A 17978-nucleotide genomic window follows, 5' to 3' on the forward strand; every position below is an offset into this window, starting at 1 on the left:
AGGGAGGGGGCTGGAGTCTGTGATGAGGTAACAGAGGTTATGGTGGGGGTGGGGGCTTTTGTGGGCCCAAGTATTAAATCATCTATATAGACTCGAGCATTAATTAATTGCTATCCCTTGGAATAACATTACAGAAACAGGTCCAGTCTCGATGTGGTGATAAAAATTTTTGTTCACTGATTGGACTTTAACTGACACTGTTACAATCCATAGTTTTCTATGTGCCAGAATGTGCCTCATCAATGGCTACTGGAGCCCAGTGTGATTACTCAGGTTGTACTCTGAGCATATGCAGTACAAGTGGTGGATGTGCAACCTGGTGATCAGGAGCAAGTAGGAGATCACGTTGAATTACAGAGAATATGGAGTCCAGAAACAGTCCATTCTGTTCAACTGATCTGCTGGTGTTTATATTTCAAACAAGACACATTCCATTCTATCTACCCTATCTTAGCTTTTCAGCTTATATTTTTTACAGAAGTACCAGCAGTGAAACAAAAGCAAAACACTGTGGATACTGGAGATCGGAAATTTTTAAAAAAGTGATAGAAACTCAGCAGGTTGTTTCCACCAGTTTGCACCAGCACTGATCTTTGTGAATTTCAACCTTCAACATTTTTCCAATCTGAAATTTCAGGTGGAGGTGGGGTAGAATTGCACAGATTGCATCAGGGAGGAAGGTCCAGACATTTGGGTATCTCCACGTTTTAAGTACATATTTTGTGTGTTGCGCCCCGGGTCGTGAACTCGATCGGGAAGCCGATACATTGGATTTTGCGTTGCCAATTCAATGGCGGATTACCCAGAACACCCCGCGCTACAGAAAGTCTCCCTATCAATGACTATAGGAGTCCAGTGCACAGGTGCAGTGTGAGTGTGCGCTCTGAGCATGCTCAGTGTCAGTCATGGTGACAGAGTGAGGAGGAGCGGACGGTTCGGGAGGCGGGAGGAGATTGTGAGCACAGGGTAGGAATGGAAACCGCGGCTGGACTGGGAACTGGATCAACTTCTGGGATAGGCCCCAGGCCCCGTGTTTACCCCGCTGTGACAGGCCCGGGGGCAGCAGGCTCACTGGCCGCCATCTTGCAAGTGGGAGTCAGGGCGGATCAGGGAGATGGGACTTCCTCCCCGGTGACAGGCCCGGGTACCCAGGCCACCATCTTGGGAGGGGAAGGCGGGGCTTGTTCCGGGAGCGAGGCGCATGGGCAGCCATCTTGGTGAGGGAAGAGGCAGTGGGAGATGCTTCAGGGACGCACCAGTCGGTGCAGCGTTGTAAGATGGAATTCACTTCCCCATTGCACATATTCAAGGCTGAGTTAGCTGCACTGATTTTTGATCCACAAGGCAATCATGGATTATGGCTGCAGGGAGAAAAGTGGAGTGAAGACCAGAATCAGATCAGCCATGATCTTATTGAGCAGGCTCGATGGGCCAACTGGCCTCTGCTGCTCCTATTTCTTACATCTTATGAAGGCGGAGCTGCTTCAGCAAGCTGAGTGTATTTATGGACATCTTGTAGGGGAACAGAGATTTGGTGGTATTTCAGCATCCCAGACACCAGGACGGAGAGTGTTTGGGACAGGTGTGTTGGGGAAAGAAGAGAGGAAAAATGCTGCGTAGAAACTAGAATTGCCTGCTCTGAATTTCTGTTCTTTACTGACAGTGGTACTTTTGTAAACTCCTTTTACAAGGTATTAGAAAGGGAGGATTTGCAAATAAAAGCTTAAACCAAACATCACATCAAGATCTGACAGTCACTTCTTTCATCAGGACCTGAATATTATCCACCTTTGAATGTAGAAGGAGAAATGTTTGTCTGTTCTATCTGTGGGAAAAGATTTCAAGCATTAGTGTGACTGGAAAATCACTGAGACACACACACACCCGAGTGAGCGTGTTCCAGTGAACTGACTGTGGAAAGAGTCTTAACCAGTTAAACAATCTGTAAGACATTAGCTCATTCACAGTGGAGAGAAACCACACACGTATTCTGTAAGTGGATGAGGCTTCAACAGATCATCCAATCTGGAGAGACACAAAGACACCCGCACTATGGAGAAACCGTGGAAATGTGGGGACTGTGGGAAGGGTTTCAGTTACCCTTCTGAGCTTGAAATTCATCGCCGCACTCACACTGAGGAGAGACCATTTACCTGCTCCACTTGTGGGAAGGGATTCACTCAGTCATCCAGCCTGTTGACACACCAGTATGTTTACACGGATCAGAGACCTTTTGAATGTTCTGACTGTGAGAAGTAATTTAAAAGCAAAAAAGTATCTGCTGAGACACCAACACATTCACAGTGGGGAGAAGTCATTCACCTGCTCCATGTGTGGGAAGGGATTCACTGCTGCATCTAACCTGCAGAAACACCAGCGAGTTCACACTGATGAAAAACCTTTTAAATGCCCAGACTGTGGGAAATACTTTAAAAGTTCTGGGGAAGTGACATGCCATCAACGTGTTCACACAGACGAGAGACCGTTCAGATGCTCTCACTGTGGGACTGGGTTCATCTGAACTCACTGTACACCAGCGAATTCACACTGGGCAGAGGCCGTTCACCTGCTCTGCATGTGGGAAGGGATTCACTCAGTCATACAACCTGCTAAAACACCAGCGTATTCACTCTGATATGAAACTCTTTAAATGTTCTGACCCTGATGAGAACTTTAAAAGCAGCAATGATCGGCTGAGGCACCAGCGAGTTCATGAGTGACTGCAGGATTTGGATTCTGGTGCTTTTTGCTGCTGTTAATTACATCCTGGACTGAACATGTGGGTTAATCTCGAGGTGTGTAAGAAATGTATCCCAGCCGCTCTCTTCCATCGTTCAGATCTCCTAGACACAGGAAAGAAAGCTCCTTTACAACTGTGTTTAGAGCCAGTAAGATTAACGATGAATGCTGGAAACTAAGATTTTAGTCTGAGACTTACAGATTACCCAAAAGGGGAGTTGAAGTCATAGGTGATTTTTCAGCATTTTATTACGAAGCAACAGTTTAAATATGATACATCAGTTAAATATTCAGAAAAGACACACGACCCATAACAGCTGAGAATGGTTTACTGATCCTTGACATACTTGACCTCATCAACCTGCCTGCCACAGATGCATCTGTCCGTGACAGTATCGATCAGAGTGACCACCGCACAGTTGTTGTGGAGACAAAGTCTTACCTTCACATTGAGGATACCCTCTATCATGTTGTGTAGCACTATCGCCGTGCTAAATGGGATAGATTTCGAACAGACCTAGCAACTCAAGACTGGGCATCCGTGAGGTACTGTGGGCCATCAACAGAATGGTACTTGAGCACACTCTGTAACCTCATGACCTGGCATATCCTCCACTGTACCATTACCATCAAGCCAGGGGATCAACTCTGGTTCAATAAAGAGTGCAGGAGGGCATGCCAGGAGCAGCACCAGGCTAAAATGAGAGGTCAACCTGGTGAAGCTATAACACAAGACTATTTGCATGCCAAACAGCATAAGCAGTAAGTGATAGAGCTAAGCGAAACCACAACCAACAGATCAGATCTAATCTCTGAAGTCCTGCCATATCCAGCCATGAATGGTGGTGGACAATTAAACAACTCACTGGAGGAGGAGGCTTCACAAATATCCCCATCCTCAATGATGGAGGAGCCCAACATATCAGTGCAAAAAATAAGGCTGAAGCATTTGTTGCAATCTTCAGCCAGAAGTACCGAGTGGATGATCCATTTCAGCCTCCTCCGGAGGTCCCCAGCACCACAGATGCCCATCTCCAGCCAATTCGATTCACTCCATGTGACATCAAGAAATGGCTGAAGGCACTGGATATTGCAAAGGCTTTGTGCCCTGTCAATATTCCGGCAATAATACTGAAGACTTGTGCTCCAGAACTTGCTGCACCCCTAGCCAAGCTGTTCCAGTACAGCTACAACACTAGCATCAACCCCGGCTATGTGGAAAATTGCCCAGGTATGTCCTGTACACAAAAAGCAGGGCAAATCCAACCCGGCCAATTACCACCCCATTAGTCTGCTCTCTATCATCAGTAAAGAAATGAAAGAGGTCATCAACAGTGCTATTAAGCGGTGCTTGCTTAGCAATAACCTGCTCGTTGATGCCCAGTTTGGGTTCCACCAGGGCCGTTCAGCTCCTGACCTCATTACAGCCTTGGTTCAAACATGGACAAAACAGCTGAACTCCAGAGGTGCGGTGAGAGTGACTGCCCTTGAAATCAAGGCAGCAACTGATTGACTGCGGCATCAAGGAGCCCTAGCAAACCTGGAGTCAATAGGAATCGGGGACGACTCTCCACTGGTCGGAGTCATACCTAGCACTAAGGAAGAAGGTTGTGGTTGTTGGAGGTAAGTCATCTCAGCTCCAGGACATCACTGCAGGAGTTCCTCAGGATAGTGTCCTAGGTCCAACAACCTTCAGCTGCTTCATCAATGACCTTCCTTCCATCATAACGTCAGAAGTGGGGATGCTTGCTGGTGATAGCACGATGTTCAGCACTATTCACGACTCCTCAGATACTGAAGCAGTCCATGTCTAAATGCAGCAAGACCTGGACAATATCCAGGCTTGGGCTGACAAGTGGCAAGTAACATTCATGCCACCAAAGTATCAGGCAATGACCATCTCCAACAAGAGAGAATCTAACTATTGCCCCTTGATGTTCAATGGCATTACCTGAACTGAATCCCCCACTATCTATTGTGGGGTTATCATTGATCCGAAACTAAACTGGACTAGCCATATAAATACTGTGGCTATAAGAGCAGGTCAGAGGCTAGGAATCATGCAACGAGTAACCACCTCCTGACTCCCCAAAGTCTGTCCACCATCTACAAGACACAAGTCAGGAGTGTGATGGAATACTCCCCACTTGCCTGGATGAGTGCAGCTCCCCAACACCCAAGAAGTTTGACACCATCCAGGACAAAGCAGCCTGCTTGATTAGCACACCACATTCATAAATATTCACTCACTCCACCACAGACACACCATCTACAAGATGCATTGCAGGAATTCACCAAGGTTCCTACAACATCACCTCGCAACCCATGAAAACTACCATCTAGAAGAACAAGGACAGCAGATAGATGGGAACACCGTTGCCTGGAAGTTCCCCTCCAAGCCACTCACCATCCTGACTTGGAAATATATCGGCTGTTCCTTCACTGTCGCTGGGTCAAAATCCTGGAATTCTCTCCCAAACAGCTCTGTGGGTGTGCCTACACCACATGGACTGCAGTGGTTTAAAAGGCAGCTCACCACCACCTTCTGAAGGGCAACTAGGGATGGGCAATAAATGCTGGCCCAGCCAGTGAAGCCCGCATCCCAGGAATGAATTTAAAAAACGATTATTAGATGGTGATATTTCAGAAAACATGCTGTCCATTCAGAGATGTGTGTAAAACTGTGATCTGTTCCTGACTGAAAGTGAGGTTTCCAGTCTGAAAGTTTCCAAGTGTTTATGTGACATTCTGGAGTCTCCCAATGTAAGGCAGTGACAACAATGCCTTGGATTTACTCTTGAATTGATTAAAATGTCCCGAGACCCTTCACAGAAGATCAAAAGCTGGATTGAAAAGGTAAGAAGGAGACAGGTTTAGTGTGGGAATTCCGGCCCTTAGGACCTCAGCGGGCAAAAGCACCTTTCCCAATGGTGGAGTGATGTGGGTGGGGGAAGCTGAAAGGGTTAGAATTTTAGTTTCATTCTTTCATGGGATGTGGGGGGTCACTGGAAAGGCCAGTACTTGTTACCCATCCCTAACTGCCTTTGAAGTGAGTGGCTTGCTGGGCACTAGTGTCAACCACATTGTCATGGATCTGGAGTCACATGTAGACCAGACTGGGTAAGGATGGCAGATTTCCTTCCCTATCTTTTCCTATTTCCTTTCCAGATGCGTTTTTACAACAATTAGAATAGGGTCTTGGCCACCATTATTGAGACTAGCTTTACATTCCAGATCTATTAATTGAATTTTAGATCCGCCAGCTGTCAGGATTTGAACCCATGTACCATTAGCATTAGCCTGGGGATCTGGATTACTGGTTCAGTAAAATTAAAACTACACCACCTTGCCCCCTACTTGGAGGAGTGCAGGGAGCTCAGAAGGTCATAGGGCTGGAGGAGGTTCCAGAGACTGTCTGTCATGGAGAGAATGGCTGCCTCCATGGAGTTTCAAGCACGGCTCTGAAATGGGCCCATGCAGGTCATGACCACGGCCGTGCAGGAGATGTCTGCTGCCTTAAACAGGATGACAGACACTGTATCTGTGACCTTACAACACGTCACTCAACTCCACCAAGCTGGTCTGCAGCAGAGTGGGAGGAATGATGTGACTCTGGTCCAGGGGAGGGAAGATGGAGAAAGGAGACATGGAACAAGGAACATGGATCAAAGCGCTCCCACTTCTCACCCATTGCCCCACCCAACCCCCACCTCCCTTGACATGCTGCCCTGTCTCCCTCCAGGTGAGTTTTCTCCTGCACAAATATAGGTGGATCAGTCTTTGCCAGGACCCTCAGGGGTGCTCAAACCCAGAGGGTAGAGACCACAAGCCTCTCGGCAATGAGAGCAGGAATGTGAGCAGCCTCTCTCTCCCTCTGCTGAAACCACACAGGATGCACCATGTAGAAGCAATAGTTAGGGTCTGGGCTGGAAATTGTAATTCACCAAGGGTGTGCACAGGGGCGTTTGATAAAATATTAATTTCCATTTTAAATAATGACACAGAAAATGTATTGATTGGAACCACTTCCAGCTGTTGTCCATTCTGACATCCCGAGGGCCAGCTCACCCTTTCACTGGGTTCATGTTGAATGTCAATCCGGGCTGGGAGCCATTGGGTGGATGTGCAATGGGTGGATGAGGGGTGAAGGAATGTTCAGTGAACATGGAGGCAGAGGGGGTGGGTTGATGCTGCTGGTGGGAAATGTTCATTCCGAAGGAGTCCTACCTGAAACAGTGACCATTCATTTATCACTTTGAAATGATTGAGCTGCTGTGTATTGTTCTTTTTGTTCGTTCAGTTTTCCAGGATTCATATATATATATTATTTTTATTAAAACATTTTTGTTGTAACACTGAAATCCAGAGGGTTTGGAGTTCTTTAAAGTCAATCTCCATGAGTACAATGACTACCATGAAACCATTGCCAATTGTCATGAAAACCGATCTGGTTCCCTAATGCCCTTCAGGGATGGAAATCTGCCATCCTTACCAGATCTGGCCTACATGTGACTCCAGACCCACAGCGATGTGATTGACTCTTAAATGCCCTCTGAACAAGGGCAATTAGGGATGGGCAATAAATGCTGACCTAGCCAGTGACACCCACATCCCATGAACGAATAATAATAAAAAAGGATGCAAGTCCCTCCAGTACTTCCTCTCTCACTATGCTTATTGTATTTAATTTTTCACACTCTTCCTCTTTCACTGGAATGTCTGCATCATCCTGCTCCTCAGTGACGACAGAGACAAAGTACTCACTGAGAACCCTGCCCGCAACGTCTGCATCAACCTGCAAGTTACCATGTACACCTCTGATAGGCCCTACCTTTTCCTTAGTTATTCATTTGCTCTTAATATACTGCTATAAGATCTTAGCATTTTCTTTGATTTTATCTATCAATGTTTTTTGTATCCTCTCTTTGCTTTCCTAATTCCTATTTTTACTTCACCCTGTACTTTCTGCACTCTTCCAGGTTTCTACAGTGTTAAGTCTTTTGTGACTGTCATAAGCTTCCCTTTTCTGCTTTATCTTGGCCGAAATGTTTCTGGTTAACACTAAGGGGGCTCTAGATTTGCTGGTACTACCCTTTTTCTTTGTGGGTTGGAAAAAAAGAAATTGCTTGCTTATCCCACGTACTGAGTCTCCAGTGAGTTTGCATCTAACTGTTGAAGTATTAATTTCTATTAATTACACACACAGGATAGACCTATGGTGGAGGGCCCATACACTTTGGTTGCAGTATCAATTTATGTGATAATTTTATATCTTGACCCTATGACTGGTCACGAAACATAATTTTCAATTCAACAATATCGTCTTTCAATGGCCAAGGGGTTACCCAGCATTCATGGCGGGGCCGAATGTGCTCCATCCTCACTGCATGAAGACCTTGCACAGGCTCATTACCAGGTATGACTCAGGCATGCGCTTTGTGGTGGTTTTGCACAGCATGTGCAGTAGCGGCTGCACGAGGAATTGGTCGAAGGAGCCAAGTGCAGGCGGGTAAATTAGAAGCCGGTAGATGTGGAGGATTGGAGGTGACCAATCTTCCTCCAAATAAAAGGTGCACCATGGGTACCCTCATGTGCCCCAGCTATGCCTGTCTCTTTATGGGGTATGTGGAACATTCCTTGTTCCAGTCCTACTCCGGCCCCCTCCCACAACTCTTTCTCCGGTACATCGATGATTACTTCGGTGCTGCTTCATGCTCTCGTCGGGACTTGGAAAAATGTATTAATTTTGCTTCCAATCTCCACCCCTCCATCATTTTCACATGGTCCATCTCTGACACTTCCCTTCCCTTCCTTGACCTCTCTGTCTCAATCTCTGGTGATAGACTGTCCACCAATATCAATTACAAGCCTACCGACTCCCACAGCTACCTTGACTACAGCTCCTCACACCCGCTTCCTGTAAGGACTCCATCCCATTCTCTCAGTTCCTTCGCCTCCATCACATCTGTTCTGATGATGCTACCTTCAAAAATAGCTCCTCTGACATGTCCTCCTTCCTTAACCGAGGTTTTCCACCCACGGTAGTTGACAGGGCCCTCAACCGTGTCCGGCCCATCTCCCACGCATCTGCCCTCACGCCTTCTCCTCCCTCCCAGAAACATGATAGGGTCCCCCTTGTCCTCACTTATCACCCCACGAGCCTCCGCATTCAAAGGATCATCCTCTGCCATTTCCACCAACTCCAGCATGATGCCACCATCAAACACATCTTCCCTTCACCCCCCTGGTGGCATTCCATAGGGATCGTTCCCTCCATGACACCCTGGTCCACTCCTCCATCACCCCCTACACCTCAACCCCTTCCTACGGCACCTCCCCATGCCAATGCAAAATATGCAACACCTGCCCCTTCACTTCCTCTCTCCTCACTGTCCAAGGGCCCAAACACTCCTTTCAAGTGAAGCAGCATTTCACTTGCATTTCCCCCAACTTAGTCTACTGCATTCGTTGCTCCCAAAGCGGTTTCCTCTACATTGGAGAGACCAAACGCAGACTGGGTGACCGTTTTGCAGAACACCTTCGGTCTGTCCGCAAGCGTAACCCAGACCTCCCTGTCGCTTGCCATTTTAACACTCCACCCTGCTCTCTTGCCCACATGTCTGTCCTTGGCTTGCTGCATTGTTCCAGTGAAACTCAACACAAACTGGAGGAACAGCACCTCATCTTCCGACCAGACACTTTACAGCCTTCCGGACTGAATATTGAGTTCAACAACTTTAGATCTAGAACTCCCTCCTCCATCCCCACTCCCTTTCCATTTCTTCCCCCTCCCTTTTGTTTTTTCCAATCATTTATATAGATTTTTCTTTTCCCACCTATTTCCATTATTTTTAAATGTATTCCACCCATGGTTTATTTCACCCCACCCCCACTAGAGCTATCTGTACCTTGTGTGTCCTGCTCTCCAATCTTAATTAGCACATTCTTTCAGATAATATCACCACCTTCAACACCTCTTTGTTCTTTTCTCTGTGACGTCTTTTGATTATCACCTCCTATCACTGCTTGCTTATCCCTACAAGCACCCACCACCCACCACCCCCCCCCCCACCTTAAACCAGCATATATTTCATCCCTCTCCTAATATTCACCTAGTTCTGTTGAAGGATCTTGAGGACTCAAAACGTCATCTGTGTTCTTTTCCACCGATGCTGCCAGACCTGCTGAGTTTTTCCAGGTATTTCTGTTCCTGTTTTGGAGGCGGCAGAGTGGGCAGCGAGTCTTTATAAACATTCACCGGAGGCTACAACGCCTGAATAAGGAGCTAATGGTCCCGTGGTTGCAGCGAATGGACTGGGAGGCGGCTGCAGGCCGCGGTTCTCAGTCAGAAGCCGGAGTTAACAGCCCCATCTTTACAGGGACCGAAGTGCCGCAGAGCGCATGTGCAGCTGCCATCTTTACATGCATAGATTTGAGCTGACTCTGCAAGAATCAGAGTTGTTATTTCTCAAATTCCAAACACGAGTGTTAGAAGAACTTCACCTCAGTCACATGGGAATCGTCAAAAGGAAAGCACCCTCCGGATAAAAACATCGAAGGCATGGTCAGTGATTGCCTTCCATGCCAAGAAATGAAATTGTCTCCTGCATCTGACCCATTACATCCATGGGCTTGGCCTGACCACCCATGGCAGAGACTTAATGTGGACTTTACCAGACCACTTCTCAGACATACATTCCTGATTGCAGTGGATGTTCACACAAAATGGCTGCATGTTATTCCCATGAAGCTGACTTCTCCTATTACAGTGGATGACATTGCTGAAAAGGATCTGCGCTCAGAAGATCAAGAAGTGGAATTTGTTTGAGTGGAAATTAGAAGGAGTCAGGAAATGTTGGTGGGTGTAGTTTTTAGCCCCCAAAAAATAGTTATACTGTTGGACAGAGCGTTAAACAAGAAATTATTGAAGCTTGTAGCACAGGGACAGTGTGCAGCAGGGCGCATGCGCGGTCATCCCTGATCCCTGTCAGCAGGAGGACAGAATATTGTGAATTTCTATCCTGGACTGACAGGATTTTGGAAACTCCTTTTACAGGGGGTTAGAAGGGGAGGATTTACACATGGCAAACTCAAACCAAGAGAAATATTTGTCTCTTCTGGTCTAGGTCTTTAAAATCCTCATTAGGATGGGCAGGTCGATGTGGACAGAATGTTTCCACTTGTTGGTCTGCCCAATACTGGATATGTATACACAATAGTTACAAATAAATCCACCAGGAAAACTGGAGATATTTCTTTCCTCAAGTAGTAATTAGAATGTGGAACTCACGACTGCAGGAAGTGGTTGAGAGAAATACCTGAGACCCTTTCAAAAAGAAACTAGATGAGAACATGAGAGAAAAGGAATTAGAAAGATGTGCTGAAAGACTGAGCTGAGGCCAGCAGAATAGGAGGAGACTCGTGTGGAGTAGAAACTCCAGTAAAGACTGGATAGACTGAATGGCCTGTTTGTATAATGTATATTCCATGTAATTCTTTGTAAACTTATTTTACAGGGTGATGGAAGAGGAGATTTAACGGTCAGGCAAATCAAACCAAATCTCCCGCCTGACAGAGTCAGTTTCATTGGGATCTGAAGATTTGTAAATCTGAAGGGATTTAATTGACTGTCTCATCTGGAAACTAGTTCACCTGCTCCTCCTGTTAGAAGGAATTAAAAAGCTGGTAAACATGCTGACACGTCGGCAAGCTCACAATAATGAGAGTCTGTTCACCTGCTCCATGTGTGGGAAGAAATTCATGTGTTCATCCAACCTGCTGGCACATCAGCTTGATCACTTTGATGAGAAACCTCTTCAGTGTCCTAACACTGGGGAAAGCTTTGAAACCTCTGAGGAACTGGTCCAACACCAGCGAGTTCACACTGATGAGAGACCATTCAGTTGCTCCCACTGTGGGAAGAAGTTCAGGCTGTCCTCCCGCCTCATGGAGCACCAGCTCCTTCACACACACGAGAGACTGTTCAGCTGCTCCCACTGTGGGGAGTCGTTCAGCAAGTCAGTACATCTCACTGAGCACCAGCGAGTTCACACCAAGGACAGGCCATTCAGCTGCCCCCAGTGTGGGAAGAGATTCTCTCAGTCCTCCCATTACATTGAGCACCAATTGGTTCACTCTGATAAGAGACCTTTTAAATGCTCAGAATGTGAAAAGACCTTTAAATGATGCAGGGAACTGCTGAGACACCAGTGCACTCACACCAGCGAGAGGCCATTCACTTGCTCCGTGTGTGGGAAGAGCTTCACCCGTTCAGTTCAACTTCTGAAGCACGAGGGTGTTCACATTGGGAGAGGCCGCTCACCTATTCCGTGTGTGACAAGAGAGTTTCTGAATCCTCCCAATACACTGAACACAAAAACGTTCACTCTGAGAAGAGAACTTTTAAATGTTCTGAATGTGAGAAGACCTTTAAAAGAAGCAATGACCTGCTGATACACCAGCGCATTCACACTGGGGAGAGGCCGTTCCTCTGCTCCGACTGTGGGAAGAGATTTGCTTACTCATCAGATCTGGTGAAACACCAGCGAATTCACACTGGGGAGAGACCGTTCACCTGCTCAGAGTGGAAAGACATTTATTTGCTCGTCCCACCTGCTGACACACCAGCGGGTTCACACTGGGGAGAGACCATTCACCTGCTCCGAGTGTGGGAAAGGATTCACTCAGTCAGCCAACCTGTGGATACACCAACAAGTTCACACTGGGGAGAGAACGTTTCTCTGCTCTGAGTGTGGGAAGGTATTCAGCCGATTAGCCAACCCGTTGAGACACCAGTTGAGTTCACACTGAGGAGAGACCTTTTAAATGCTCTGACTGCGGGAAATGCTATAAAACTTCCGGAGAACTGATGTACCATCATCATGTTCACACTGGGAAGAGACCGTTCAGGTGCTCTCACTGCAGGACTGGGTTCAGAAAATCATCTCAATTCACTTTGCACCAGCGAATTCACACTGGGGAGAGGCCATACACCTGCTCCAAGTGTGGGAAGGGATTTACTTGTTCACACCACCTGCTGAGACACCAGTGAGTTCACAGGTCACCGGCAACGTTGGATTTTCTCATTTTTGCTGCTGAGAATCGCTTCCAGGATTGAACCATTTCTCCTTTCTACACCTAGAGTATTTCAGTTCTCATATCCTCAGTTACTCTCATGGACAAGTCCCAGCTCCTTGTACCTTCCAGAGTGTCTATCCTAGCCTTGGGATCCAGGAAAGTGTAAGATTTTTGATTTGGGAGCCACAGATACCTTAGAAAGGCAGTCGACTATTTGTAAGTAATTTTGAGATAGCTTATTAATAAAAAACAGTTTAGACACGATGCACGAGCTAATTAGACAGAAAAGGTATATGACCTGTGACAGTTGAGAGCAGTTTTCTGATCCCAGAGGATAAACGGACAGTTGGCACAGAGAGCATTGATCTCAGTAGTTTGTGATAACAGCATTCTGCTCTCTAACCAAAATGTTAGGGAACTCTTCCTTTGGTCTTCCTCTTCCTCCTCTTCCATCTGGAGAAGGCGGCTGCCTGATGAGCACTGCCACCTCACCAGCCCTGCCCCCTGTCCCTGAGCACTTGTTGATATACTCTTTTCTGGTGGCTTACCCAGTGTCAATCATCTATTTAGACCCCTCTGTCCAATGGAAACAGGACAGGTACCCAAAATGTCAGGGTGATTACCTCCTCCCCTGTTCACCGCCCTGCTCCAGGTCAATTTTTTAGTTTTTGACATGCTGAGCGTCATTTCCTGGCCTTTTCTAAACACTTGCATGGATAAGGGGGTACACAAGATGCCATCCTACCCACTTAGGAATGTTAACATGTCAGTCTGAACCAAGTGACCTTGCTGTTTCCTGGGAATGTTTCGTGTTGTTGCCTATTTTGAAATTGCCTTTCCAGAAGTTGCCTTTCCGGAGGGAGAAAATCAATGCTGTTGAGCTAATCTCATAGAGCTCTATCCTGTGCAGAAATACCAATTTGGTTTGGGAGGGTCACGTTTGATAAATTTGATTGAATTTTTTGAGGAGATAACCAGGAATGTTGATGAGGGTAAAACAAAAACAGAATTACCTGGAAAAACTCAGCAGGTCTGGCAGCATCAGCAGAGAAGAAAAGAGTTTTCTTCTACGCCGATGCTGCCAGACCTGCTGAGTTTTTCCAGGTAATTCTGTTTTTGTTTTAGATTTCCAGCATCCGCAGTTTTTTTGTTTTTATCTATGTTGATGAGGGTAATGCCTTTGATGTGGTCGACATGGACTTTAGCAAGGCTTTTGATCAGGTCCCTCATGGCAGACTGGTCAAGAAAGTAAGAGCCCATGGGACCCAAGGCAAAGTGACACGTTGGATCCAAAACTGGCTGAGAGGCAGGAAGCAGAGGGTGATGGTAGAGGGATGTTTCTATGACTAGAAGTCTATTTACAGTGGGCTCCGCAGAGCTTGGTGCTGGGGCCCTTGCTGTTTGTGGTGTACATAATTGATTTGGACTTAAATGTAGGAGGTATGATCAAGATGTTCATGGATGACATGAAAAGTGGCAGGGTGATAAATAGTAAGGAGGATAGCTGTAACTGCAGGAGAGTATCAATGGACTGGTCAGGTGGGCAGAGCAGTGGCAAATGGAATTCAACCTAGAAAAGTGTGAGGTAATGCACTTGGGGAGAGCTAACAAGATAAGGGATTACACTATGAATAGCAGGACCATGGGAAGTACTGAGGATCAGAGGGACCTTGGTGTGCATATCCACAGATCCCTGAAGGTAACAGGGCAGGTAGACAAGGTGGTTAAGAAGGCATATGGGATACTTGCCTTTATTAGCCAAGGCGTAGAATACAAGATCAGGGAAGTTATGCTGGTACTGTATAAAACGCTGGTTAGGCCACAGCTGGAGTACTGTGTGCAGTTCTGGTCACCACATTACAGGAAGGATGTGATTGCACTGGAGAGGGTGCAGAAGAGATTTACCAGGAAGCTGCCTGAGCCGGAGAGTCTGAGCTATGAGGAAAGATTGGATAGGCTGGGGTTGTTTTCCTTGGAGCAGTGAACATTGAGAGGGGACCTGATAGAGTTGTATAAGATTATGAGGGGCAGAGATAGGGTGGATAGGAAGGCACTTTTTTCCATTAGTAGAGGGGTCAATAACCAGGGAGCAGCAGTTCCAGAGGATGGCTCACCACCACCTTTCAAGGGCATTTAGGGATGGGCAATAGATGCTGGCCCAGCCAGCGACACCCACTTCCTGTGAACGAATAAAAAAAGTGCTCTCCCTCTCCCCTGTCTCCATCCTCACCTCCAACAACAAGTGCAAAGAACTCATTGAGCTTCTTTGTCACTAAGATTGAGACAATTTGATCAGCTGCTTCCCTCCCTTCCACTCGCCCACTGGGTCGAACTGCCTCTAAAGTTCCCCCTTGTCTGAGCCCTGAACTCGCATCTATCTCCAGTTTCTCACCTATCTCCCGTTATGCCCTGTCAGAGCTCATCTTATTCACCTCCTAGTCCCTCGACCCTATTCCCACTAACCTGCTGACCATCCACCTTGCCCAAAGTCACCTGGACAGTATCAGCTGCCACTGTGGATTCACAGTTGAGGAGTTGTTGAAAATGTTCTTTCCTGTGTTGATGGATGACATTGTCATCCTCGAGCAGAGAAACACCATCCTGTGAGTGAAGGGGATTTTGTCCATTTGTCTTAGTCTATTCATGGCCCTGGTGGCTTTAGAAAGCTTTGCTTGTCACGATGGTCAGCGTATTGTTGGGTATCTCGGGCTTGCTCCTCCCTCCATTTGTACTTTATTGTCTTTGGCCATCAGCTTTGAGCTGTTGGAACTCTGCCTTCTTGTGACCTCGGGTTGTTCTGCAGGGCAATGAAGGTTGTTCATTTTTGTTACAGGAGGTCACGTTTTGAGCATCATTTTCATTGAACCAGTTCTGGTGACGACGATGCTCGAACCCAATTGTCTGGGCACAGGAGCCTAGTACAACTGACTTCATCCGATCCCAACATTCTGAGGAGAAAAGACACAGGCCAAATGGTACAATTTTGAAGAGGATGCAGAATAGGATAGACTTGGGTTTGTTTGTGCACAAATCTCTGAAGGTGTGAGGACAGGTTAACAAACAGTCAATGAAGCAGACGGGATGCTGGGCTTTATAAGTGGAGACAGAGAGTACAAAGGTCAGGAAGTCTCATTATAAAAAACATTAGTTCTGCCCCGGCTGGAGAACTGTGCCAAATTCTGAGCATCACATTGTAGGGAGGACATGAAGGCTTTGGAGAGGGCACAGAGGAGGTGGATCACAGGACCACGGATCAATGAGAGAACCTGGGGCTGTTCTCCTTGGAACAGAGAAAGTGAAGAGGAGATTTGATAGACCTGTTTAAAATCATGAAGGGTTTAGAAAGAGTGAATAAGGAGAAAATATTTCCAATGGCCAATGGGTTTGATAACCAGAGGACATTGATTTAAAGCAGTTGGCAAGAGAACCAGAGGCATCAGGAGGAAATCTTTTCAGTAACAAGTGGTTAGGATTTGGAATGCATTGTCTGATAGGGCGATGGATACCGGTTCAAGAGTGATCTTCAAAAGGGAATTGGATAAATGTTTTAAGGAGAAATGATGCAGGGATGGGATAAAGAATGGGGTAGTGGGACTAACTGAATAGCTCATCGAAAGTTATCAGCACAGATTCGATAGGCCAAATGGCCTCCTTCTCTGGTGTACTATTAAGAGATTCTATGATTTATAATACAATGATTCATAATAAACATATGATAGAATCAGAGAGCATGGATGGTGGCCATTCAGCCCATAGTCCCTGTACTGTCCCTGAAAATGTTACCCACTCCCCTGCTCTTTTCCGATCGCCCTCCAAATCTTTCCTTATTAGATAAAAGTCCAAATCACTTCTGAAAGTTACTATTGAATCTGCTTCTACCAATCATTCCAACAATGAAAACAATGACTTCGGTCTTCCCAATATTTAACTGGAGGAAATTTCTGGACACCCACCACTGGATGTCAGACAAACAGTCTGATTGTTTACCAAGAGTGGAGAAGTTGAGAGAGGTGGTGATGAGGCAGGACTGGGAGCTGTCAGTGTAAATGTGAGAACTGACAGTGTTTTCAGATGATGTCATTGTTTGGAGCAGATTAATGAGAAATAAGAGGAGACCAAGGTGTATCCTTGGGGATACCAACGGTAACTGTGGGAATGGGAAGGGAAGACATTACAAGTGATTCTCTGACTATGATTCGATAGAGAAGAGTAGAACCAGGAGAGAGCAGCCCCACTCAGCTGGACAACAGGGGAGAGGTGAAGGTGCAGAATGATGTGGTCAACATCGTCAAAGGCTGCAGACAGGTCGAGGATGAGAAGGGAGAGTTTATCTTCGTCAGAATCACATAGGATGTCATTTGTCACTTTGATAAGAGCTGTTTCAGTACTGTGGCAGGGGCAGAAACCTGATTGGAGGGATTCAAATATGGAGTTCTGAGAAAGATGGGTGCAGATTTGGGAGGAGACAGCACATTCAAGGACTTTGGAGAAGAAAGAGAGGCTGGAGATGGGGCAGTAGTTCGGAAGGATGGTGGGGTCAAGGATTTATTTTTTGAGAAGGATATAATGATGGCAGATTTGAAGGTGAGAGGGACAGTACCTGAGAGAGAAAACTGTTAACATAGTGAACATGGAGAAGTTGAGAGATCAGTAGTTTAGTGGAAATAGGGTTGATGAAGGAAGTGGGTTTCATGGACAAGATGAGCTCTGAGAGACCCTGAGGTGAGATGGGAGGGAAACTACAGAAAGATGTGAGTTCAGTGGTCAGGTAACATGGAAATTTAGAGACAGTTCAGCCCCGTGCGCTAGTGGAAGGGAAGCAGCAGAGGCAGCTGATCAGATTGTCTCAATCTTAGTAAAAAAGAAGCTCCATGAGCTCCTCACACTTGTTGTTGAAGGTGAGGATGGAGGAGACAGGGGAGAGGGAGAGCCCTTCAAAAAGAACTAACCTGAGTTAGAGATTTTCAAAAAACCTTGATGGATTTGCGTTTAACACAAAGCTGCTTATTTGATTTTTATCAAGAATATTAGCCCCTGTAAGTGATCTGGAGATTAGTAATATCAGCAAAAATAGACTTCAATGAACATGGTTCAGTCCTGGATATGATTAACAGCAAAATCAAATCACTGTAGTTACTTATGAATTCACTGGTGTCTCAGCC

The 17978-nt window shown here is 46.3% G+C and overlaps 1 pseudogene; it reads left to right on the plus strand.

The window, feature by feature from the left end:
- The window catches only part of LOC121270270, a 91912-nt pseudogene extending 74746 nt beyond the window's left edge, over nt 1-17166 (plus strand).
- Nucleotides 17167-17978: the final 812 nt, after the last annotated feature.

The sequence above is a fragment of the Carcharodon carcharias genome, chromosome 27, assembly GCF_017639515.1.
Source record: "Carcharodon carcharias isolate sCarCar2 chromosome 27, sCarCar2.pri, whole genome shotgun sequence".
NCBI lineage: Eukaryota > Metazoa > Chordata > Chondrichthyes > Lamniformes > Lamnidae > Carcharodon > Carcharodon carcharias.